The sequence below is a fragment of the Macaca fascicularis genome, chromosome 13 (genome assembly GCF_037993035.2).
Source record: "Macaca fascicularis isolate 582-1 chromosome 13, T2T-MFA8v1.1".
NCBI lineage: Eukaryota > Metazoa > Chordata > Mammalia > Primates > Cercopithecidae > Macaca > Macaca fascicularis.
In genome coordinates, this window is record NC_088387.1 from 100,286,134 (window position 1) to 100,313,548 (window position 27,415).

The window sequence follows — 27,415 nt, forward strand, 5'->3', positions numbered from 1 at the left end:
AAATCTGCATATCTTCTAATGAGTGCATTATGTCATTTAGCTACAAAGGACCAGACGAACTAATGCACCATTAGATCTGGAGTTTGGCAATAACTGAAAACAAAACATCTCTTATATCTTAGTGGTTTTTTTTTTTTTTTTTGGAATTTTTTAAATCCCCAAGGTCGGCTTTTTTCATGTGATATTTCTTCGTCTCTCCTTCTAGCAGTACTAGTTTAAGTACTGCTAGTCATACCAGCTTCACTCATGAGGTATTGGTGAATATATTCTTAAACCAACTTTGTTTATTTTTACATACGATATATCATTTTCATTTACTATGCTCAAGTCTCATATGTAAGCTCTGGAGGTTACATTTTAAATGTCACTTATTATCCATGGGTTCTAGAGCAAGTTCCTTTATTTTTCTGATCTTTTGGCTACTTACTTGAAGAAAAGTATCAACTGCTCTACCTCAAATGGTTGTGTTGATGGAACAAATGCCTGATGTATGTTAAAGAACTTAAAAACCTAGGAAATGTCATGCAAATTTGTAAGACTTATTATTACTGTGTGATTGTACTAACCCATATAGAACTTTGTAACAGAAGAATCATCTAATCAAGATGATTAAAATCTATAACAAGGATACCATCCAGGGGAGGCTCAATATATTGACTAAAATATAAGACTGAAGGATTTAATGAGAGTTGACAGGACTCTCTTGATGGTACATTGAAGCCAAATAATTGGGATCTCTCTGCTATGAACACCTGACATCAGAGAACACTCTAGAAACCAAGAAATATATTAAACAGAAAAAATGGAGAAACAAATATTCAACAAGACAGAGATTACCAACATCCTGGAAATGAATCCAAAAATGGATTCTCTTCAACTCAGTCACAGCTGACCCAGAGATTAAAAGCAGCAGTCATTTGTGTAATTTAAAATACTGAATAATATTTGACCTGTAAGTCTTGTGGTCCTCAACCAACTCCCTGAATCTCCCTGGGTTTTAAACAAATTGCTTTATAGAGTAAGTATTGAAAGAACTTTGAGTAGACCAGTCAATCTTACTAAAAACACATGAGGGAACTCATTGCACCCCCAGCGAAATGAGTGAAATGAGAAAAGCTGCACCCCAGCTTTTCAGAACTCAGTTTGGGGTGTGTATTTGCATATGTAAGTGTCTCCTTCTGGTAAACCAGAGACAGTATAACTAGTGGCTAGTATTTCTGGAAGCAATTATCTCTGCACTTTAATTCCTTTTGTTAAAAATAAAATCTAGAATAGCAGTTAAATCAGCCTGTGGTTTCGAGAGAGATGAAAGTTGAGACTTATTTGGGCTTATTGGTGGATGGGTTCAGGAAAGAAACGGCACATTAGATAGTGCCAAAGATATAGAAGGAAGGAAGTTACTGATACCATTCACCTGACTCCACGGTGCATTACTGCTGGGTTGGAAGAATTATTAGGAGAGCCAATAAAGAAGGAGGGTAGGTGGTTATAGTGGAATCATGAGAAAAAGGTCGTCTTTTGAAATATTTTTCAGAAAATAGGGTAATTACTCATTCGGTAGAATATGAAGACTTGCAGTGCAGTACTCACCAAAGACTTTCAGAGTCCAAGACCCTGTCAATCTTGAAAATGCATTTGCCTTGAGCTTTGAGTGTGCTGGTGGTGGGAGGTTAAGTATTCCCAGGTCTTTTGTAGGAAGGAGCCATTTGAAAGTTCTCAAAGGAATCTCTTACATATAGGCAGCTTCTTGAGTGTTATCCTTCTCTGTTTAGCTTGTTAATCTGAAGATAGATTTAAAAAACAGTAATTTGTTTTTAAAAACAGTAATTTGATTGAAACATCAAATAAGCTTTCTTGAGCCTATCCATCTCTGTTCTGTGCTAGGCATTGTGGCACTATATGTGGAGACATATACTACAATAATGGAAGAATGAACTTCACACCTTGAACTTGAGGAATTAATGTTAAGATGTTTGCATGTATTATATAAATAAAAGGGAATGCCACATTATTTACTATAGATGTGCACTGTAAATTGTTAGCAATACTTAGTGTGAGATATTTAAAGGGTAGCCTTACAGGGGAGACTTTAACTCAGTAAAATATTTATCACATATCTTTACTTATCTCTTCTTGATGACTTTAGAACATAGAGATAAGTCAGTCACAGTCTTTGTTCTCTGGTTTCTTAAAAATCTTTATGGAGGTATTGCCAAATAGGACAATGAACACAAAAGTATAGGTTAGTAGTCAGTCTGTTATTTTTATATGGGAAGGTTGGAAATGAGTTAAAGCTAACTCAGTTCTGGAAATTGCCTGCCTGCTATATTTTAACCCCAGCGTCATTGCTTTCCTAAATGAAAGCCCCAAATTGCCCATCATTTCTATATAATTTCATATTGAAAGTTGAGAAATAGCTAGGCGGAGTTAGCTTGATCTGATAACTCACTTGGTTTTCTCTCCAAGGCGCTAAAGCCGTTTTTGAGATCTCATTCCCATTGCTAGACATTCTGAAGTGATGCTTTTTCTGTCCTCTATTATGCAACAGACCGTTTGTTCACAAAGAGTGAGAATTGGAAAGAAAGAGTTTAGAAATCTCGCCATTGTGGAAACTAAGACCTACTGTTAATCTTCATTTTCCTCCACTTGACATGCCCACAAAGTGCTATTAGTGCTGTTTCTTGGAGAAGTAAGAAATCTTGCTTGGTTGGTCTATCAGCAAAGGCTTCAGGAAATGATTGGAATTTGAAAAGAAGTCTCAAAGCAGATTAATATTTTGATGGTGGTGATAGTGAAGACAGAGGATATTCCACTTGAAGTGGAGAATATGAGTGGAGGTACAAATATAAAACAATGTGGGACATGACAATGGCAGTGCATAGTTATAATTTGTGAGGACTAAACATACATTGATGTAAAAGTATTAGGTAAATTCTGCAATGTAGGTGTCAATGACATTTTGGAAAGTGTTAAATGCTAAGATGTATGTTTCCAGTAGACAGAGAGTCATGGAATGCTTGATTGGATGTGGTTGAAGTTAATCTTACCAAAATGTATATGACTGTCCGTCTGTGAAATTATTTGGAAGAAGGCAAGCAAATAATGGGCTATGAAAATAGTCAAGGCAAAATATTTGAGTCTGGATTAATTAGATAGCAATTGCTGTGGGGATGCATGAGCACATAAGACCAATATTGTGAAGGGAGAATTCTGATTGACTTCACATATATGACTTGGAATATAGTGATTGGCTCTGATGAATGTGAGGAGAAATGGGAAGGTGAATGAAGATGACTCCAAGAGTAGGTGTCTGGTTGATCAGGAACATGAGGGTACCATTGCTGGCAACTGGATAATCAGAAGGAAAAGTTCATTGTTCCAGATAAGGGATGCATAGCCACTGGAGGTTTAGATGTTTCAGATGCAGGTGTGGATACATTTGCAAAGCTATATTTTAGAATGATGAAACTGCTGGGAGTAAGACGGTGGGTTGAAGGGGACAAATCCTTTGAACATCAGGTTGGTCATTGTTAAAAGCTTCACAAGGGCCGGACATGGTGGCTCGTGCCTGTAATCCCAGCACTTTGGGAGGGTGAGGCAGGCAAATGACCTGAGGTCAAGAGTTCGAGACCAGCCTGGTCAACATGGTGAAATCCTGTCTCTACTAAAAATACAAAAATTAGCCAGGTGGGGTGGCACATGCCTGTAATCCCAGCTATGTGGGAGGCTGAGGCAGGAGAACCACTTGAATCTGGGAAGCAGGGGTTGCAGTGAGCCGAGATCATACCATTGAACTCCAGCCTAGATAACAGAGTGGGACTCCATCTCCAAAAAAAAAAAAAAAAAAAAAAAAAAGCAGCTTCAAAAGCCTCATTCCCAAATGGCAGGATACATAGTTAGGAAATAGTGAGGCATCATGGTGAATAATGCTGACTTGTGATTGTATAACTAAAAGGACTTGTGTCTAGCAAATGGTCATGCATATAGATTTTTAAGAACAATTTTTGGGAGCATGGCACCTATATAATTTAAATACAGAAGTCAGTTTTCACCAAAAAAGAAAGTAGTCCTTACTAATTCTTCAGGAAGGCATGTACACATCCACAGGCAAGGAGAGGAGAACTCCATGTATTTCCATTGAGGGCCGCCCATAGTCAAAGGATTAAGACAAGAAAGACACATATTGATAAAGAAATTTTAATAACTGGAAGGAAAGGATAACACTTTTCAGCTTACAGAACTTGAGTACAATTACCTGACATCTATTTTTAAGAAAGAGAAGGAAATTTAATTGAATGCACAGTTAGACATCTATCAAAATGAATTTTCTTTAAAAACCTCATATAACAATATCCCATTTCTCTCTCAGCATAATGATTTCTTACCAACAAAGCCTGTCAGTGTTTCCTAGAAGCAATATTGAAGTGACTTCTTGCTGGAAATTCAGCAAATGAACTTTTTTTGCTCCCAGAATCTCTCTCCTCATTAGGCTAGTTAGAAATTCGCCCGGGGCTCCCAGCCCGTCTTCTCTCTGACGGATGCTAAGTGTAGAGAAGCTAATGGACACTTTAACTGTTAGGGGGCTTTCGCTTCAATCCCTTGCAGCCTGGCAGCTGACTCCCAAGTCCTTTCACCAGAGCTGCAATCATATGCACAAATATGATGGTTAAATATGGGCTAGAAGGAAAATCACATTTTTTTCCTCATGATAAGGGAGATACTTGTTAAAAATGGGAAATAATCTGTGAAGGTATTCGACAGACTGGTACTTTCACCCCTTCAAGAGGCCCCTCCCACTGGACTGTCCCTACAGCACTTTGCTCCTTGCAAGGAACAAATGGGGAAGGAATCCCTTTTACTATTTCCAGGTGTGTTGATACAGCCTCCTCCTGTGGACCAGCATATAATATAATTGTTCTTTAAGTTACCATCTAATAGCAATTACTAATAGAATATAACAGGCTTACAATAGTTTGAATTTGAAATGAAAAAAGGCTGGTGAGTAGCCTCTAAACATGAAACATGTTTAATGTAAATATGCATTATTTGTGAACAGGTTTAACTAGCCCTTTTCCAATTACATTAATTTTCTTAGACTTTCCCCTTCCCTCCTTTGTACCCTTCCTGCCCTAATATCAGCATCAATAAATTGGTCAGTGATTGTTCTCTGATTGTCTATGCCACATTTTTTTTCTCCTTCGAGTCAGGTTTTTTAAGTGATCATTTCATTTGTTTCTACTTCTCTGTTCTCCTCCAACAAGCCTGGCCCCGAAGCTCTGACTTTACAACACATAATTGTGTTCTTAATCTACAGGTTAAATTTGGTTGGGGAAAACATGGGCCTGGTGTTTTAGATGGTTTAGATTCAATAATCCACAAATGTCTAGACATTCAAATAAGGTCAGAAAAAAAAATCTATTCTTTGAAATTTATTTAGCAATTCCAGACATCGATTTGGAGAAATGTGTTCTCTGAAAGAGAAATCTGTTCTGGTTCTAAATATGAATCAAAGTGGCAAGACCCAGACCATCTTATCTATTTAAATGGAAGATCGTTTTGAAAGGTATAAAGATGCTCCTGCAAATCTGTCTGGTGCCAGCGTGTCAAGGCACAATTTATCCCAAATGACTGCCATTCCTGTGAGACAAGAGCTGAATGTAAAGAGGCACTGGAGATCAGAATTCAACATCGATGGGGTTGTTTTCCCCAGGATACTACCTCATGATTTCTTCAAGTCTATTGACTTTTTTTTTGTTTTGGAAAAAATAAGATGCATATTTTGTTTGGTGGCTGCAGGACTTTGTGCTACAAGATCCAGCTCATGTGTCTCTGGTGACTATATAAGAACCAGAGCTTTCTGAATCTATGGCAACAATGTGTTGTTCTAGTAATAGCATGTCTTATTGTTATCTCTGATGGCACGACCTAGCATAATGTGACACATACTAGAAGAAGAAATGTGACACAGTGGATCAGGCAGGCAGTGCTGCACATGACAAATATGACATCTCATCTGAAACCAGTCCTGCTTTTAGCAGATACTAACTCAAAGGGCGTATCACTCTCGTCCATATCCTTCAAGCTTTTTGGTGATAAGAAGGCCACGTAAAGGCCACATCTGTTATGGGCATAGAAGTAAGCAGTATCAGGGCGGTAACAAAAGTCAGTTTGAGAGGTGATGTGCCCAAGAAATCAGTTGAAGGAGGTGTAATTAGGTGGTGAGAGTGAAGATAAGCTATCTATCCCCTCTACCACTTGGTCTCTAGGACTGACAGCTACAACAAAGCAGTTAAGTTGTGCCTCAAGAAGATCAAGTGGAATCGACACTGCTGTCCATTCCAATCTGTACCTTTAATATTTCACTGCAGAGAACTTCACAATTTGGATCAAGTGTATTTCCTTGTTCAACTAATATCGTTCATGCCTTCAGTATATCCATCAGCCAGGATCTGGTCAAAAATATAGAAACCACTGTAAGAATTTCAAACAGAAGAAAATTTGGTACAGAAATATATGTAAAAATTGTCAGAAAGGGTTACAGGAAACACTAGGAAATGGTAGTACGATCCAGAGATCAGAAAGTGGGGGAAGTATCTGAAACCCTTCTTCTAGGACTAGAGAAGCAAAAGAGAGAAAATAGAGTTAATGCATCAACCCTATGTGCAAATGCTTTTTGAGCCCCAATTTTTCCATCCTTTTTCTGCTGCTTCTGCTGATGGGAACTAATCAGAATCAAACTGGAAAAGGAGTCTAAAGAATGTCATTTTTAGTTTTCCAACCTCTTCAATACGGAACAGAGAACAGGGGGTAGAAATGGAGTTTAATACAGACAGACAGTATTTGGCATATTATGCTTTAGTTATTTTAATGAAAGGTGAACAAGGCAAGGATATATTTTTATGTGTATAATGTATATATACATATACATGCATATACATGTACACAAGTAACTACAATACACAGTGATAATGTGCTAGGCTTAGGTGTCAGGTGTGTGTTTTTTCCTAGTTGTCTTTATATATCTGGAACTGAACAATAACACCTGCTATGTGCCTTTATTGGGATGCAGAGGATGCAACATTTTCTAAAGATATGGTATATTTAGCTACAGTGCACATTAAATGCTTTAATATGGTTTACACTTTTATTTGGCAAAGGTTTTGCAAATAATATTAGCACTATAGTTCTTCTCACTTTGGAATGGATTTAAAGTGCTGTATGAGAACTGATATTTTGTTACTGTCTCTTCAATTGTGGCACAATAAATGCTTGATATTTAAATTAAAAGTTGACCCTAATACCCAGGGAAGAGAGTCACACACAGTTACTATGTTATTAGAAATATGTGGTTTTTTTTTTTAAACCCACACTTCCCTTTTAAGAGTAGCATAGGGCAGGAGAAAAACAAATTGTAAAAAATTAAATAATTTACAATGTGAGTCTCAAAAGGAATTTTCTGCAAGTTGTTGTTTTTTCATGGCACAGAAATGCCTCATTATATTGATTATCACTGAGAAGTGAGGTGTTCTACTTAGCTGTTTTTCTTTTTTTCACATAAGACTACCTTCTTAATTTATTTTTAATTATTGCAATATTTTAAGAGTAACATTTATTGTTTTATATATAAAACTAACAACAGATGAGTTGGATCAAGACTGTAAACTGAGCCCATTTTTTTGTTTTTGTTTTTACTTTGCACTACAAGTTAACTGAAATTGCAGACATAATACTTTTATATAAATAACAGAAAGTAAGAAAGCGTACAAAGCAGAAACTTTTAGGAAATTTTGGAAGAGAGAGAGTGGTTGGGATAAATTTTCAAAGGGATCAAAACATAGAAAATTGCCAAATACAAATAAGAACACTCTTTTTATATAAAGTTGAGAAAAATCCAAGCTTTATAACAACTTCAAACCCACTAGAGGCCTATAGTGTAATCAAATTACTGAATTTGGATAAACCAGACAATATGGATGCCTTCAGCTCTCCTACTTATATTATTTTGTTTATCGTGTGTGTGTGCGCGTACGTGTGTGCATGCATGTGTGTTTACACAGGTACATGTTTTAGTTTTATTGAGAAACTAACATGCTGCTAAGATTTCCTTTGCTTCCTTGAGTAAAGAATTTTTAAGGCCAGATTATCCTTTAGAATCTGAGTATAATTTTATGTTGTCAAATATTTTCTTAGGTACTTATTTTTAAATTTAGTCATTTAATTGAAAGAGGTCAATCTGTGGTTAATATTTGGCAGTACGTGGTTAAGTAGGGGCATGGATTTGGCTCACTCTTTTTACCTTGTCCAGCTTCTAAGATCATTGTCTGGAGGGTCAGTGGATAGGTATAACAGTTTGGCAAATTCCCAGTGTCTTGTAATCTTGATGGAAACTGTTCTCACTATCTGGTTTGGTTTTCATGCTTAAAAAAAATTAGTGTATGTAAGTTAAACCTAAGTAATATGTATTTAGTAGTTCTTTTTCTAGAAGTAACATGTCAAAATCTAAAACCAACAGAATTAATCACATTTTACAAATAATTTAAGGGCCACCATCTAGCCATTTTAGCCATTTGCCATGATTTTAACTTGGAATTTCGGTTCCAGAATAAATGTATAAGGTGATGTTCATGTTAGAGGGTAGGAGGAAGAGGTTTTCAGGAATGAAATGGCCTGGAAACTTCGAAAATTACTCCCATGTAGTAAGGGATCTCTGGGGGTAAAAATACAGAGTTTAGTACCTGCCAACTTGTTTACAAATGTATCAAGTCACAGTGAAAATGTCTACTTTTTTCTGTCTAGATGAATTCTTCTTAGGATCACCATCATGCTCTAAATGTTTAAATTTCATCTTAAATTTTTAACAATAATTTCCTAAATTCCAAGATAGTTGAAACCCAGCATCCCTTGTGTATCTTCACATTTATTTCAATCAAATAGTGCTATATAACCACCTTCTTAACTCTTAAGTTCAAGGTAGATATTATCCTCATTTTGAATATAAGGAATTTGTTCCCCACAGAGCAATGTCACAATTTTAAGCAATTTCTCAGTAATCACATAGCACAAAAAGTGGTAGATCTAAAATTTAATTCAAGTCTCAATGTTTCTAAAAGCCATGCTCTTTATTTCCCTTTTAAAATGTATTTTTCACCATAGTGTGTAATCTTTAATAACATGCGATTTAAACTAGGGCCTAAAAATTACTCAGAATGATAGTAGTAAGCACACCGAAGGAGGAGACTAGGTAAAGATAAAATCAGAAGCAAGAACTCACATAGAAATCAGGAAGACTTCTACTTTCTCTGGAATGTAGAACATACGTATAGCAGTAGTGCAAAGAAAGATGGTAAAGGCATTGCACCCCAAGCTATTGTACCCCACACTGAGGGATCTACAAGAGCTTCTGTAGGAGTGGAGTGTCATTACAGTTGACTTATCTTTGTAATCTAGCCATATATCTTGCAGTGGAAGAGATTATAAAAATGATAAAGCAAGTTAAGAGCACTTTGTGGTTGGTGGTAAGTCACATGTGAAATAAAATTGTTTTACTTAAGGGGATTTTTGAAGAAACGTTTAAATACAATATGATGATTTGTACACTGCTGGCTTAAATAATGTTCATCACCTTCACCTAAGTAAGAAGTTGATAGGCTCTTATTTTTAAAGTAAAAGGATACATTTAATTGTAGAAGTGCTGAGAATGGGGAGATGACAAGTCACCCAGCAGATGATGTTCAAGAAACAATTTTGGATTAGATCCATCACACAGCAGAGGACTGACTTTTAGAGCATTCCAAATAGAGGTGCTGACTGTATCGAGTACATAGCAATTGTTCATATTAATTAAACTGGACTGAATTGCATTGAACTGAATGCAGTTGAACAGGGCATCAAATACAACAGAGGAAAAGTAAAGAATTAGAAGAACACAAAGACAGTTAAGTTGTAGTGTTATAGAAATATAGGAGGAGCAAGAAGTATTCACATAGGACAAGGCAGAGCAATGTCTGAAAGGAAGTTTCTGGAAATGGTCACACAATGGTCAGTATGAGATCCAGAGGTCGAGGAATTCTGAAATCTGTGAGTGGTGAAAGAGTAGAGCCAAAATTAATTACAGGAATTTGAGAAAGACATGAAATAACATAATGTTGCATTAATGTTTATTAAATATATACTCTAAGAAACACAAAAAGTATAATAGCAAAATGTCTTTAATGGCTGTAGTTGTTTGCGGCTTGCAAGGCAGGGAACTGGGCCAGGAGCTAAGATAATGAAATGGATCCAATATAGCAGGGGTACCCAACCCCAGGGCCACAGATTGGTACAAGTTTGTGGCCTGTTAGGAACCGGGCCTCACTGCAGGAGGTGAGCAAGCATTACTGCCTGCCTGAGCTCTGCCTCCTGTCAGAGCAGCTGCAGCATTAGAATATCATAGGAGCGTGAACCCTATTGTGAACTGCGCATGTGAGGGATCTAGGTTGCATGCTCCCTACGACAATCGAATGCCTGGGGATCTAAGGTGTAACAGTTTCATCCTGAAACCATCTGACCCCACCTCCCTGCCATGCTCCCAGCCAGTCTATGGAAAACTTGTCTTCCATGAGACCGTTCCCTGGTGCCAAAAAGTTGGGGACCGCTGCAATATAGAACCTATTCTTGAGGAGCCCCCATTTTTTTCTATGAAGGATAAAACAAGTACACAAGTAGAAAAATTAAAGTACCCTCAGAGAAGCCAACAATTTTGCCTTTTCCCCAAAGACATTCCCATTCTAGTGATATCTGATGCTTCCTCATTAATTCCTGGTGAATGAGACCACTAGACACATTCTTTCTTTATTCACTGGACACTGTGAGCTCAGGGACTTTATCTGCCTTTGTCCTGTTGCTGCTCAGTTCCTAAAACAGAATCTGAAACAAAGCTTGCTTAATAAAACACTTAAAAAATGAAGTAATGGATGGGGAGGGATGGATTAGTAAGAGAATCTACCCCTAACCATTGTTCAAATGAAATGCTGTTTTACTTGACCTTCTTTTTCCAGTTGCATTTATCAGTCTATATATTTATCCTACTATGTCAACCCCTGAACAACAACAACAAAAAGTAATACTGTACTCAGCTGTCCTGTTTGAAATCTGCCACATTGTATCTCTCAACCTTGTGTTCTTAATTTGTTCCTTTAACATCATAGTAGCACAGCCCAGGTAACTTACAAATACAATAAATGATACTGTTAGATTCTTTTGAAAGATAGAAAAATGCAATTTTCTTCACTTTCTCAAAATGATATAGCTTTTGAAAATATTAGACTTTTTACCAACTTCTGAATTCAGAGCTAAAGAGTTACCTTTCAATTACTTTCCACATGAACATAATGTGATTTGATATTGTCACCAGGTTCAGATAAATGGAAAATTATTTGTAGTTAGTCCGAGAGGGACTCAAGAACTCTGTAAAGCTGATCGGGTTTTGCTAGACTTTGAAATTCTTAGGGCCCCTGCAACCACCAGATATATCCAATTATTTGAAAGGTGATGAAAAAACTTGGTCTGATTAAACTGAGACCATTCTCTGACTTCCTAAGCTTTCAGACAACTTAGGAACTAATACACACTGCACATGTCTCCTTCTGAAATGTTCTCCGCCTTAGTTTTTATGAGAGAGTGAAAGCACAGTTCTGTAATATATGAAGAAATCTGTGGATTCTGTAGAGACAGGAACAGCGTGACATAAATCTCAGGAAGGCATCTTATTTCACAAATTTCCCATTTGATTCCTGCTATTGTGTGAGGCTGGGCTCTTCATCTCTATCAAAGTCAGTCTGGAAGCCTTCTGAGATTGCCTCTAGAGAAGCCGATACTCCTGCGGATTGGACCACAGATGCTATAAGTCTGAATGTACATTCAAGTATTGGTGTGCTTTAAATTTAAATGCATGGCTAATTTTGTATCTATCATATCTTTATAGAGTACTAAGAGGATTCCTGAGAGAAGCAGCATTAAATCCACTCTTGGGGACATTTTTTGGGGAGTGGGGGAATCAGATAGTCATATCTCTAAGGAAAATATGTGGTAAAGACCAGGGGATATGACATAGAATTTAATGTCAGACTTAAAAAAAAAAATTCCATGAGCGGGAGAGGGGAGAGAAATATTTACACAAAAAGCATGACTTATGAGTGTTAAAGGCCAGGTGCAGAACAGATGAGGAAGGGCATAGGTAGTCTAGTGATAAGAACAGCTTTGGGCACAGATCCAGGAAAGGCAAGGGAGTGGAGGATCCATGTCTAGTAGGAGGGCCTGGGACAGGTGCCACAGGAGAGCCAGAAGCATCTGAATGTGTCCATATACAAGGAATTTTCTGTTTACAATAGGGTGGGTTTTCTGCTTAGTGGAAGTGTTTAGGTTCAACATCTAGACATTTAGAAGTCACTCTATATCCTTTATATGGAAGAAGGTTCTGATAAAATAATGTTTTAATATTGATAACATCAAACACTGCAAGGACTTAGTGCATATTGGACACTGGTCCTCTGTATCTGTGAACTAATTTATCCTTGAAAACAATTCAGTGAGACTGCTAATATTACTTCTGTTTCAGAGAACCAAACTGAGAATCAGAAAAGCTAAGTAACTTGCCCAAGAATGCATAGTAATAAAAGGTAAGATTGGGAAAAATACGTAGGCATTTGGGCTCCAGAGCCTGCTAAATGCTAAGCTAAAAACTATGCTAAGCTTTTTGTTTGCTTAATATCTGTTTGCTGTATATTTTTAGATAATAAAGTTTTTACAGTAAAATAACTTTTAATAGTTTTATATTATTGGTTTGTAGGGATATATGAGAAGGTACTCAGTTCTCTTTTGGGTAAACAGTTTGTTTTCATTTTTTTTAATGCTATGATAAGCAAACCTTCATGAATTTTTATCTTTGCAAACACACCTCCAGGAAAAAAAAATCAGTTCTTAGCAGTGAAATGACTGGATCAAAGGATATGCATATTTTTAAGGATTTTGACATAGGCTGTCCTACATCACTCTCCAGAGAAATTTTTCCCAATATGCATTACCCCATCAGATACTGAGATGGTAACTAAATGCTCATGAGAAATGATTATCTTTTTTATTTTTGACAGTTTAACAACTTCCATGTTAATCATTATAGATTCAATTGGAATTTCTGATTATAAATAAAGTTAAATAATTTCATACGTTTAATTTTAATTTATATCTCTTCTTTTGTGATTAAGTGATCTTATTGTTAATATATTTTTAATAGTGTTTTGTAGAGTACAATTATCACTCCCATTGCTATAGCAAATATTTTCCTTAGAGATTTAATTTTAGGGGCTTTAGTTGTAAACAAGCTTTTAAATTTATACTCAAATATATCAATATTTTTCTCCAGCGCATTGACATTCAGTTTGATGCTCAGAAATACTTTGCATAGTCTCAAGATTATATAATTATTTGCTCTTATTTTGTATTATGATTTTAATTTTTTAAAATTGATTTATTTGGATGAATTATCTAAAGTAGAGGGATTGCTTTTGTTTTTTCTCAAATAATTAGCTGCTTGTCCCAAATTAATCAAGTGACTTTTCAGTCACTAGTGTCACTATGACCATAATTGTTTTCTTTAAGCCATTAACATAAAGCATAACATTAATTCATGGTATTGAGTAACGTTGAATTATATAATTACTTTATGTTCTAAATATGTTAGAGCTCTTTTCCCTGAGACCTTTATCTTAATCATCAGAACGTTTTTTGTTTTCTTATTGGTAAATAACTTGATCTTAATTACAAAAATACTACAAACTCATTGCAGAAACAAATCAAACAGTAGGAAAAAACAGAAGAAAGGTAATAATCAGTATTTGGTTTTTGAGTCATATCCTTCCATATCTGTTGGTTGTTGCTTGTAACATGCATTTTTCAAGATAGTGTACATATTTCTTTGTAATTGATAATTTAGTTATTTAACATACTTTAGAATTGCTTTAGGTTTATAGCAAAATATAAATTACAAGGAAGACAAATTTAAATTACAAGGAACATTTGTTACAACTGATGAACCTACATTGATGCATGCATCGTAACACAATGCACACAATTTATATTAGGGTTCATTTTTAGTATTGTACATTCTATGAGTTTCAACAAATGTTTAATGATATGTATCAACAGTTACAGTCTCATACAGGATATTTTCCCAGCTAAAAAATCCTCTGTGCTCTGCCCGTTCATTCCTTCACATTACACTCCAGATCCCCTGGCCACCACTGATCTTTGTACTATCTATCTCCATAGTTTTGCCTTTTCCAGACCCTCATATGATTGGAATCATATAGTATATGATTGGAATCATATAGTATGTCACCTTTTAGTATTGGCTTCTTCCACTTAGCAATAAGCATTTAATTTTTCTGCGTGTCTTTTAATGGCTTGATAATTTTTTAGTGCTGATTAAGACTCCATTGCCTGGCTGTACCACAGTTTATCCATTCACCTACTGCCATACATCTTGGTTGCCTCCAAGTTTTGGCAATTATAAATACAGCTGCTATAAACATCCATGTGTGGGATTTTGTGTGGGCATGTTTCTAACTGCTTTGGGTAAATACTAAGCAATATGGTTGCTGGATCATATGGTAAGAGTATATTTGTAATATTTAAAATCAACAATATAGTAGAATTTTTATAGCTAAATATACATATATAGCATCAAGTGTAATAACGATATAGTTTGGCACCAGAAAAAGGTGTCACAATTTATTCAATTAATCACATATTGTTTCATTTTTAAGGCATTTTTCAAATATTGAGTCTATTAACATAATATATTCTTATATACAAATTTTGGGGAAAGACGTTGTATTGTAAGATATTAAAGCGTATGTTTTCTGGGGAGTGTTCATGCTCTTCCCCTTCATTCTGCATAAAATACCCACACCAAAGTCCTGTTCCTAAAAGCATTGTTTTACATTAAGGAATAACTTGAGTGCAATGAGGTATGTGAATCTTAAGTGTACAGCTTTTAAGATTTTATTTAACTATAAGCCCACGTCATAACTACCACAAAGGAGGCATCTTCCTATCTACCCACCAGGTTCGTCCCTCAGCTTCCATGATCCGTCCTAATGTTTTTTAGCCAAAAGCCTGAAATGCCAGGCTGGGGATGTTTCTAGGTCTTTCTGCCCCATCTTTGGCCTGGAAGCCCAGAGGGCTCATGAGTTCCTCTTAGCTTCCTTAATCTCTCCCTCACCCCCATTGCTGGGGAAGGGGAATCCCTCTCAGCACTGCTGTTCTAATGCCTTCAAACTTTGGCCTGCTCTCCAGATGCTCTTTGAAGGGACCTGAGAATGAGTTGGAAAGGTGCTTCCAGAATCTTCCCTGTCAGCTCACACATGGTCAATTGACAGCCTGAGGGTTGTTCCGTTGGGTTACCGCTTCCTAGCAGATTTCTTCCTCTTCTGCATTGCCAAGGATGAGAGCAGTGGTCTCTTCCTTTTAATGAAAGGCTACTCAGTTTCTGTCATGTAGTTGATTTCAATTTCTTTGTGTCCTCAATCCTGTAATGGGTTTTCAAAAACTATATTATAGTTTCTCCGTTTCCTTTTGGTGTTTGCGGTACATGTTACAGTCTATTGAAACTTTCTACAACAGAAACAAGTGCAGGGTTCCTAGTGTTTTTAATTTTGTGCCCCCCATCTATTTGTATCTCTACAGATAGATAGTTGTCTCTTTAACTATGATATAGCTTCTATCTTACTTATAATTCTAGAAACAACTTATAATCTAGAAACAGTGTATTTTCCCTCTTCTTTCACTGATGATGCTCTGTGTGGATCTTTTAAAAATTTTGCTTATTGAGTAAACCACTTACACTTACTTCTGCTAATTTTATTAATTGTAATTCTACCTTTCTTAGATTCACCATGTTGTTCTTTTATAATCTTACTTAAGCTTCCGTATTTTTATAGTGAACTTTGGGGATTCATGGGGAAAGGTTGTGAGGGGCGGGTGATGGATAAAAGACCACATATTGGGTACAGTGTGCACTGCTCAGGTGATAGGGGCACTGCAGTCTCAGAAATCAACACTAAGGAACTTACCTGTGTAATCAAAATCACCTATACCCCAAAAACTATTGAAATAAAAAAGGAGAAAAAGAATCTTAATGGAAAATAAAAAAGCATGTAAAGCTACAAAATTTCCCCAGTTATAAAACATTTTTTAAAATAAAAATTTTCATAGTTCTTATTGATAGTATTTCAATAACTGTTTTAATTACTTTCAATGAAATTATTATTTAGCAAAACACTTTTTGTCATTTCCTACTGACATATTCCTAGTATTGGAATATCCACAAGTACATACTAGCTCACAGTATTTCACTGTGTATAAAATATTTACTGTGTATAGTTTAAGAGTTCTTTGAGTATTATTCCTAAATACTCCAAAAACATTCAAAAAGCATGTTGATGCTTTGTTTATAGAACAGAGTTCAATATTTACCAATTAAATCAAGTCTAGTACTTGATTCAAAATTTCCATATCTTTACTCTCTTCCCCAATTTTGTTGAGGCATAGTTTAAGTTGTACAACTTGATTCAAGTTGTATATGAATACCTTGTGAAATATTCACCGCAATCAAGTCAATGCGTAGTTACTTTGTAATTCTGTGTGTATGTAGTGTGAACAGTTAAGACCTATCTTCTTAGAAAACTAAATTTCTAAAACTGTGTGAATTAGAGACTACTGATAATGCATGTAAAGGTAGCACTGCTGCAAAATACAGTAGAATATATTTCTACAAGAGTAGTGGCAATGGAAATGTCCCTCAATCAATTATCACACTCAAAAATATAACATGAATCTTCTATTGATATGGTGCTTTACCTTCTCATACTTATTTTGTATGCATTCTCTCCTTTATTTGAAACAACTAAATGTTTGGGTATTGCTGTTCCTAATTCATCCATGTAGGAACTTACAGAAATTAAGTAGTTTCCCTAACATCAAACAACATTTAAGTGGCCAAACTAAGACTTGAACTAAATTTTTATGACTACTAATTATCTTCCCACAGCAGTGAAATTGTCTGCATAGCAATTAAAGGTCTTTCTACTCAATGAATTAAAAAACCCAAATCAAAAAGATATAGAAGTCCATAGGTTAATTCAGCAGCTGATCCAGAGCCCTGGTTATTTTTCTCCTTATCATGCTCAGCAAGTTGACCCTTGTCTTCAGGCTTATCCTTTTATGGTCTCAAGATGGCTGTGGTAGCTACAAGCATCACATCCTTACACTAAAGTATGTGGGGTGTGGTGGTGTCTATCATCCCAAATACTTGGTAGGCTGAGGCAAGAGGACCACTAGATTCCAGGAATTTGAGACTGCATTGAACTGTGATCATGCCATTGCACTCCAACCGGGGCAACAAAGAGAGAGACCCCGTTTCCAAAATACATACACAGACACACACACATTTATCCACACACATATATAGTACATCCCCTTCACCAAAAAAAAAAAAAAAAAAAAAAAAAAGTCCCTTCCTTATGTCACTTTTTTCCTCATGTCACTTTTTAAGCATGAAGAAAATTTTTCTAGAAGACTCCTCAGCAGATATCCTTCAGAACTCAGTGGGTACATTGTATGGCATGCTCAACCCTAATCAATCATGGGCAAGAAAAGTAAAATTACTGTTACTATGTTATAATTATCAAGATTTAGACCTCGAGACATGACATGTTGGCCTCTGTTACTGAAAAAAATAAAACCACAAATTTTTATTGTCAACAAGCAAATTTCTATTGTCAAGAATAAGGCAGAGAAGTGGCTCTGGGCAGGCAGCAAACAGTGTCTGTGATACAGATAGAGATTGAAGATAAGAGCAAGAGAAGATGAGTCAAAAACTATTACAGACCATGCATCCTGGGAAATGGGGAAATAGATTATTATAGAGAGAAATAGGAAAAGAACAAAGAGGTGTCAGTCATGATGGAAAGATGATAGCTTTGCTTTGGCACAAGATGGTCAGGGAGATGGGATTTTCAAAAGGAATTGCAGGCACATAGTTACAAAGTTTGAAACATGCAAGAGCAGCCAGAGTACAGATTGAGTCTTAAAAACTTCTTCATAGAAGAAGCAATGTCAGTGTCATGGAAGCAAGTAAGATTACTGAGAGAGACACTGGAAAAGAACAAAAACTGAGCATTAAGAATCATTCCTAATTAAGACTACAGAGTTAGAAATATGAATAAATGAAGAAGGCACAAATGGAAACAGAGTAGATATCATTAAAAAAGGGATATGTCATTCCATTGCAAATGTAGACTATTAGACTCAACATTGAATAATTAACATCTCCATCTTTTTTCTTCTTTATAAGCAAACACTTAAAAATCTTTAAATGTTTCACCAAGTGGCTGTACCACAATTTATTTAATCTTTCTTCGGTTTTCAGATATTTTCTTCCAGTTATTTTAAGAATTTATCTCCTTTAATCCAGTCTCAGCCTTCCACCTCAGAAACTGAGTCAAGCAGTATATAGACCCAGAATAAGAGAATAAAGAGGTTTTTAGCAAGAAAATTGGTTTGAAAACAATGTTTACTACAGAAAGAAACTGCTTGAAATTCTTTTGGTGTAATATGTAAGAAGCTTAGCCAGCAATATATTTTTTCCATTTAGTTAAGAGATGATATTTACCCTCACAAAGGCTTAACCACAAAGCTGGATTCAGGAAGAAGAAGAATGTGAAGTAAAGAAGATAAACTTACACTTGTGTTGGATAACTGTGGAAAGAAGAAAGGAAGGCAACAGAAAGAGAAGTAGTCAGATGGGTGTCTCAATAGTTATTTTTTTAGACTTTAACCCAAATAGGTCAAAATGTGTCATGATTGAAAAAAAACAAACAAACCAACATTTTGAGTTCAGGAGTCAGCTCTTCTTCATCTGTTTCTTTACAAACATTTAGGAACCCTGCATAATTAATGGATGACATTGTGCAGTTAGAGAGAATTCTAGTTTGCTTTTCTTAGCTTTCCTGAATTCCTCTGTGGCGTGGATCCTGCACGGCAGGGGCAAGGTGATCCTACAGCGCTGGAAGACTGATTTGGTAGGTTGCCTGATGGAGATGACACAGAGTCAGAAAGATCTAGAATCTGAACTAGAACTGAACACCAGTTAAGTAAGCGGGGGAGAGATTAAGCTTCAGTAGAAATCAGAGGAATTTATTTATATTTTATAAAACTAAATATATCAGTGCCAGCAGAAAGACAATTGATAATGTGGTAGCTTGTTTCCAAAGTGGCCACCATCTTTATCTCTTTTTGCTTTAACACATGGCATGAGGCTGTGCCTCTATTCTCCTTGAATCTGGGCTACCCTTTGGAATTCACTTTATCAGTAGAATTTGGTAAAAGTAATGTTCCGGGATTTCTTGAGGTTAAATCATTAGAAGTCTTCAAGCTTCTATGTAGGTGTCTTAGAACACCAGTCACCATGTTATGAGAAACCCAAAACATGGAGAGGCCATGAGTGGGCACTCCCTTTGACAACTTAAAGCAAGTTTTTATGCATGGACAGCATCCATTATCAGCCATGTGACTGAGAGATCTTGGACACTCAGCTTCGTCAAGTCAATGATTCTAGCACTACAGCTGCAATCCTGAAAGATATGAGGCTGGAACCACCCAGCTGAGCCCAATGCACCCAGAGAACTGTGAAAGTTTCAACTCTTTTAATGTAGCAAAAGATGAGATTAGCCCAAAGTGATTAGTGATGAGATTAGCTCAAGATCCGAGGGCATCTTGGTCTGAGGACACTTTCACCATATAGGCAAGAGGTCATGTAAACCACGTTCCCTAATACATCTTAGAGTAGAGCAGGAGTAGGAAATAGGCCTAAGAAAGACTGAACATTTTTTGCCTAAATACTAATCATTACCTGAAATAATTTAAAAATTATACTAAGCTAAATATTAAAACAATGAATATAGTAAGACTATTATTTTCTACAGAAAAATAAATTTCATTTTTATGTAGTTTACATTGTAATTAAACAGAGCAAAGACCAATTCATCACAGGCTGTTTTTGTAAATAAAATGTTATTGGTATTGGAACACAGCAATACCCATTTGTTTCTCATTATCTGTAGCTGTGTTTGTGCTACCACATTTGCCACAGAGATTGTGTAGCCTAAACTATTTTCTATCTGGCACCTTAAAGCAAAAGTATGCTGATCTCTACATAAAGTAAAATTTGGAACCATGACTCATACATTAATCATAAAAAAAATTGCAATTATATTTTCAGGGTAAATTTCTAGAAAAATTGCTACCTTACAGAGTCTGTGCAACATTAAAGACTTTCATACACTTTGGCCCTAATTTATCTTCAAACTGTATCAGTTTACATATGATATCAAATATGAGATGGCTAAATTCCCTATATTCTAGCCAATCTAAGATTCAACTGGTAAGTTTTTTATATTTTGTTTATAAAAACAGGACATTTTGTACACAATTTTTAATCTGTGTTTATTATCATTATTTAGAATACTTTTAAGAGAGGATCAAAGGACAGTGTATTAAAATTATATCCCTTGCAATATATTGCCAAATTAATTTCCAGAAAAGTTGTACCAAAATACTTCCCCTTACATTATATGAAATTGATATATTTCACTTAACAAATAAATATATCAAAGAAATTCACATACCTATTTTATTTAGTAGTCTCAAGTTGTTGAGATGTTAGACCAGAATTATATTCCATTTTTGTTTTAATTCACTTTTTATTCCTCAGGAAATTAAAATATTCCTATAAACTTATCATTTTTATTTATATAAAAGGCATCTCACAGGTTTTATTTTTGCCAATTATTTTTGTTTTCCTACTTGCGTTTATATCATGTGAATTCAATAATACACGTAAAAAATTTGCTTATGAGTGAGTCTGCTATTAGACTGTCAATCCCATTTCTGCACTGATCTACCTCTGTAGTAGTGCTTTTCAGAAATTATTATTTTAGATAATAATACCTTTTGGCATCTGATAGGAATCAGATATATTTATTGTTCTTTAACTTTTGTTTATTCATATGCATTGTCTCCCTAAGTTTGTTTTAGAAACACCCTGTCAAAGTCCACAAAACTCCTTTTGAAATTTGCATTGAGATTGACTTGGTAAGCTTGAAATGTCATTTAATTTTCTTCTAAGATGTTTGTCACTGAAAATTTTTCTGAGTTGATTATAAATTAAACAGTTTTAATTTTAGGATTGTAACTATCTGTTCATTTTAATAATAGTTTTGGCACATATTTTCATTTTTATTTTATTATATCTTTCTCATTGTGGTTTAATTTGTTGACTATTTTAAATGACATTCTTTATTGTGTAAATAAATATTCTGCTATGAGAGGAGAAAAAATGGTAAATTTTTTATAATGTGAATATAAACTATAAATACAAACTATAATGTAGTTTAGAAGCTATTGATATTTTTAAATAATAATAGTTTGGGTATAAATGGGACCTTTAATTGGAGGATTCAAAGAGTGCACATAAATCATTTTAAAGATATAATTGTTTCAGGCTTAAACTTTATGGCACTCAGGGCTCGTTGATATTTGGCACTGGGGATAGGATGGGTTCATGATGTTTCTGACTTATTTACATATCAACCCAGTAGTATTCTTAGAATGAAAATAGGTCAGTTCCTTGGTCCTACTGTTTTTGCTATGTTTATGCTATGTCTAAATATTCCAGTCTTTTCTGTATATCAGCTGCCATATTTACTGTATATGATGTTTCTATGATGTCTTCAACTAAAATGATTATCTTATTATATCAAAATTATTTTGATTTTAGCTCTGTCTTCTGTTGCTTCTTTCATAGTCTGATCAAAGACTTATTTCACTTCAGTAGCCAGGAGACATGGGCTACTCTAGAGGACTCTCTCATGACTAGGAGAATAGGATGCTGCAAAACTCGGAGTAATATCTGATTCTCAGAGTAACAGCCAATCTGAGAACTGCTAATGGAAATATGACAGCAATAATGGGGCCCTCAGTAGGCATTCTAGGGATTGGGCCATCAACCAAAAGTGCTCATCGTAATTCTTAATTCCTTTTAAGATGGGACAACCAATAAAGATGATATCAAGATCCTTAAAGCGGTTCTTTAGAGAGAACCCAAAATTAAGCACAGCTTAATACTAGATGTTATATTAAACAAAACACAACAAAACAGATTCATAGGATGTGCAGCTTGGGATGCAGTGATCTATGCCCACCAACCCTGCTGCTTGACTGCTTTTTTCTTACTGGCATCTCCTCTCCCATCCCTACCATGGATGGAAGGCAGTCATCTTTCTTTGAGGACATATTTGGTACTATATTATAGGTCCCAAGTATAAAACATGTTTTTACCCAGGATAATTTGGCTTTCTGCCATAATTTTTATATCCCAATATACTTAGTCCCTGAGCATTGAAAAAAAGTCTATTGAAAAAAAGTAGAACATCACTAGTTCTTCCAATTTTAGAAAAAAATAGTGCCCTATGCTGACTCCAAAATGGGTGCTTTCCAGTCTTTGTTTTTGAAGTGTGTGTAGACTGTCAGGCCCTGGCCTATACACAGGGGCATTCAAGCAGCAATCTCCTTCCCTCTGACATCTCTGTCCATAGCTTTCCCCTCTTGACTTCTTGCATTGTCTTTCTAACTTGTTTTTCAGTTTGGCTATAGTCTCATTCCCTCAACTTTTTCTCAGTTTCTGATTCCAAGTTATTTGGCTCTAATTTTGCTTCTCCCCAGGCATAGCACATCCACCAAGATGATCATCTTCTTTAGTGAGCTCATCAGCTCAACAGTGGAGGTACAGGCATGAAACCATCTTATTTTTCTCCAATAGCTGTTCCAACTATGCTATGGAAGTCTCTCCTTCCTATATGGGAAGTACATATTCTAATAATATTTCAGCAGATTCTATAACTAACTATCTTGTCATTAAAAGTCAATACAGACAAGATTGGGTACGTTCAGGGTCACATGGCCATATTATACATTCAATGCCATCCCCATTAAGCTACCAATGAGTTTCTTCACAGAATTGGAAAAAACTGCTTTCAAGTTCATATGGAACCAAAAAAGACCCCACATTATCAAGATAATCCTAAGTCAAAAGAACAAAGCTGGAGGCATCATGCTACCTGACTTCAAACTATACTACAAGGCTACAGCTACCAAAACAGCATGGGACTGGTACCAAAAGAGAGAGAGAGATGAATGGAACAGAACAGAGTCCTCAGAAATAATACCATACATCTACAACCACCTGATCTTTGACAAACCTGACAAAAACAAGAAATGGGGAAAGGATTCCCTATTTAATAAATGGTGCTGGGAAAATTGGTTAGCCATATGTAGAAAGCTGAAACTGGATCCCTTCCTTACTCCTTATATGAAAATTCAAGATGGATTAAAGACTTAAATGTTAGACCTAAAACCATAAAAACCCTAGAAGAAAACCTAGGGAATACCATTCAGGACATAGGCATGGGCAAAGACTTCATGTCTAAAACACCAAAAGCAATGGCAACAAAAGCCAAAATTGACAAATGGGATCTCATTAAACTAAAGAGCTTCTGCACAGCAAAAGAAACTACCATCAGAGTGAACAGGCAACTACAGAATGGGAGAAAATTTTTGCAATCTACTCATCTGACAAAGGGCTAATATCCAGAACCTACAAAGAACTCAATCAAATTTACAAGAAAAAAACAACCCCATCAAAAAGCGGGCAAAGGACATGAACAGACACTTCTCAAAAGAAGACATTTATGCAGTCAAGAGACACATGAAAAAATGCTCATCACTCGCTATCAGAGAAATGCAAATCAAAACCACAATGAGATACCATCTCACACCAGTTAGAATGGCAATCATTAAAAAATCAGGAAACAACAGGTGCTGGAGAGGATGTAGAGAAATAGGAACACTTTTACACTGTTGGTGGGATTGTAAACTAGTACAACCATTGTGGAAGACAGTGTGGCGATTCCTCGAGGATCTAGAACTAGAAATACCATTTGACCCAGTCATCCCATTACTGGGTATGTACCCAAAGGATTATAAATCATGCTGCTATAAAGACGCATGCACACTTATGTTTATCACAGCACTATTCACAATAGCAAAGACTTGGAACCAACCCAAATGTCCATCAATGACAGACTGGATTAAGAAAATGTGCACATATACACCATGGAATACTATGCAGCCATAAAAAGGATGAGTTCATGTCCTTTGTAGGGACATGGATGCAGCTGGAAACCATCATTCTCAGCAAACTATCACAAGAACAGAAAACTAAACACCGCATGTTCTCACTCATAGGTGGGAATTGAACAATGAGAACACTTGGACACAGGAAGGGGAACATCACACACCGGGTCCTATTGTGGGGTTGGGGGAAGTGGGTAGGGATAGCATTAGGAGATATACCTAATGTAAATAATGAGTTATTGGGTGCAGCACACCAACATGGCTCATGTATACATACGTAACAAACCTGCACATTGTGCACATGTACCCTACAAGTTAAAGTATAATAAAAAAGAAAAATAAAAAAGAAATGGTTTGATAATTAATAAAAATAAAAGTCAATACAAGCCAGCTTAAAACTAAAATTGCATGTCTACATCCAAACTGTCCCTCGTCCATGGTTTGAGAGATCGAGGTGAGGAAGCATTGTGGTATGACTCTGGTTTATATTCATTTGATAATATTTATTCAATACCTACTGGATGAAAGTTTCATATATAGGCAATTAAAATTCATCAGTTACTGTCAGAGTAGGACCTGCTATATAATTTGTGGGGCTCAGTAAAAAACAAAATTGCAGGACTTTGGCCTGAATCTTCCTTTTTCAGGAACCCACTGAGCTAATTTCCTGCAGACAGCCAGACCATGGACTTTAAATGTCTGTGCAAGAACATTACTGCTCAGTACCTACATTGGGGGTGGGTAAGAAATCCCCATTTAGCCACCTAAACAACATATGTGAATTGCCAACCCAAGGCAAGAGCCACTGCTGCATTACCACCTTGAGACTTCTCTGAACTTGCATCCACATTCTCCTGCTACCCAGGTCCCTATAGGGATGGAGGGCAATAGTGAAAAATAGACCTCAGTGTCACAACAACTTCAAGGATAAAGAAAGTTGAAGCATTCCCAGCACATTGGGAGACTGAGGAAGGAATATTGCTATAGGCCAGGAGTTTGAGACCAGCCTGGCAATAACAAGACCTTATCTTTACAGAAAATTTAAAATAATTGTCTAGGCATGATGATGCTTACTTGTAGTCCCAGCTACTCCGGAGGCTGAGGCGGGAGGATTGCTTGAATCTAGGAGTTTGATGTTGCAGTGAGTTATGATGGCACCACTGCACTCCAGTGTAAGTGACAAAGACATACCCTGTCTCTTAAAAAAAAAGAAGAAGAAAAAAAGGAAAGGTCAGGCAGGACCCAGGAAGCCAGAAATTTGGAAATATGCAGCCAGAAATGATCCTGGGGAGGCATGAAGGTAGCAAGAGTAAGGACAGAGCATGAAATAAGGCATAGAGGCCCCTCCCAGCTCATGTTACACTGTCCCGACAGACTTTACTGACAAAACACATAAATGTACTAAGGACTCCAAGACAGAAACCACAGAGCGTTAAGCTTCAGATGTATGTAGGCCCTTATAAGCTCAGGGCCCTGTGCAAGTGCCCTAGCATATGTCGATAGAGTTGGCCCTGTTTCCTGGTCAAGGACATTTGTCCTATGGGCTTTTCACTTCTGCCATAGGGAAGAGAAAATAACTGATAGACATAATGAGAAAGGAATAATATCGCATATTAGGCAGCAGCGTAACTGGGTGACAGTGATAAGGAGTTTTGGGAAAGGAAGCATTAACTTGGATAGGTGAGCTGGGCCTCCTTAAAGAACAGAGCCCAGGCTTGTGGGATGTGACACACGTGTTTGATCAAGCTAAGGGAGAAACAGAGGTAAAGGCCCTAAAGTGCCTAATGTGCTTGAAGAATGATAAGGAGGCCATTGTAACTGCAGCAGGATAAGAGAGGGCCAGGATGGTGGGACATTAAGTCACTGAAATAATAGAACCTAAATCACATAGCATCTTCTAAGTTACATAAGAATGCTGACTTGCATCACTGCAAAATTTTGAAGAGAAGAGTGAAATGTTCTGATTGAGGTTTTATATGCATTGCTTCTAGCTATATATCGAAAGGGGACCTTGAAAACTCGACCCTCTATTCAGATCAGGGAGGTATCACTGGGGAGTCAGAAGTGGTAGGACTAAAAGTATGTATTGATAGAAAAGACAAGAGTGTTTTCTTGTCAAATAGGATATGGGTTATGAGAGAAGGGGAGGTGTTACTCATGATTCCCAAGTTAATTTTCTGAGTAACTGGAAGAATGAACTTACCAGTAGCTGAGATAGGAAGGCTTCAGATAGAACAGGTTTGGGGGCACGGAAAAAGCAGGACTTGGTTTTGTACATGTTGAGAAACCTTCTAAGTGGAGAATGAAGTTGGCCATTTGACCTAAGTGTTGAGAACTCAGGTGAGGGCTCTGGGTTGCAATGAGATAATTGTTCATTCCCCATTACTAAAGATCCTTTACCTCTTCCCCCTTGTGCATGTCAATTTCTTCACAGCAATAAACAGTCTCTTAGTCCATATGCTCAAATTTAACCCATCCTTCAAGTGCATAATAGACTCATTTGTATTTACCTCATTGCTTCCTGTTATCTCTTCCTCTTTCCTTCCCTCTTCCATCCTTTCAAACTTTCTTTCTTCCTTTATCACCCCTTCCTGCAATAAACATATAGTGATCATTTACTGAAGGAGTCAGTATAATCTAGAGGTTAAGAACATGAACTCCAAAGGCAGACAACTTAGAGTTGGAATGTGAAACCTCACGTACCAGGTGAGTGGCTATGGGCAAGTCACACAGCCCCTCTTCGTGTTACATGAGGATGAAAATAATACTATGATCACATTAGGAGCCTTAAGGAGTTGTTGTACAAATGAAGTGAGCTAACATAATAAGGGGTTAATATAGCACCTAGAATAGAATAAATATAAATGTTATCGCCCTATTATAATTACCTTTATTATTACTAGTCACCTATTATATATTTCCTAATGTCATAGTGATTTATCAAGGTTTAATTACCTTATACTTCTTGAAGGAAAACATCATGTCTCATATTTGAATAATTACAACAATCCATTTCTGCAATAAATGTTTATTTGGGAGTATATTAGGCTCTGCAGAAGCAATGATGAACAAGATAGACGTTCTCTCTACTGCATGGAGCATACAGTCCCTGAGAAGGATGTTTAAA

The 27,415-nt window shown here is 36.3% G+C and overlaps 1 long non-coding RNA gene across 2 annotated transcripts in view; it reads right to left on the reverse strand.

Moving 5' to 3' along the window:
* Positions 1-288: 288 nt before the first annotated feature.
* LOC123568417 (uncharacterized) overlaps positions 289-27,415 on the reverse strand; it is a 518,489-nt gene continuing 491,362 nt past the window's right edge. The window contains exons 5-7 of one of the 2 annotated variants that reach the window (XR_010580550.2): positions 26,799-26,879; positions 6,350-6,449; positions 289-1,781 (exon numbers count right to left, since the gene is read on the reverse strand). This is a non-coding gene — a long non-coding RNA (uncharacterized lncRNA). Of the gene's footprint in view, positions 1,782-4,181; positions 6,450-26,798; positions 26,880-27,415 lie in introns of those variants that run through there. The other variant, XR_012422638.1, reaches the window with a different exon arrangement.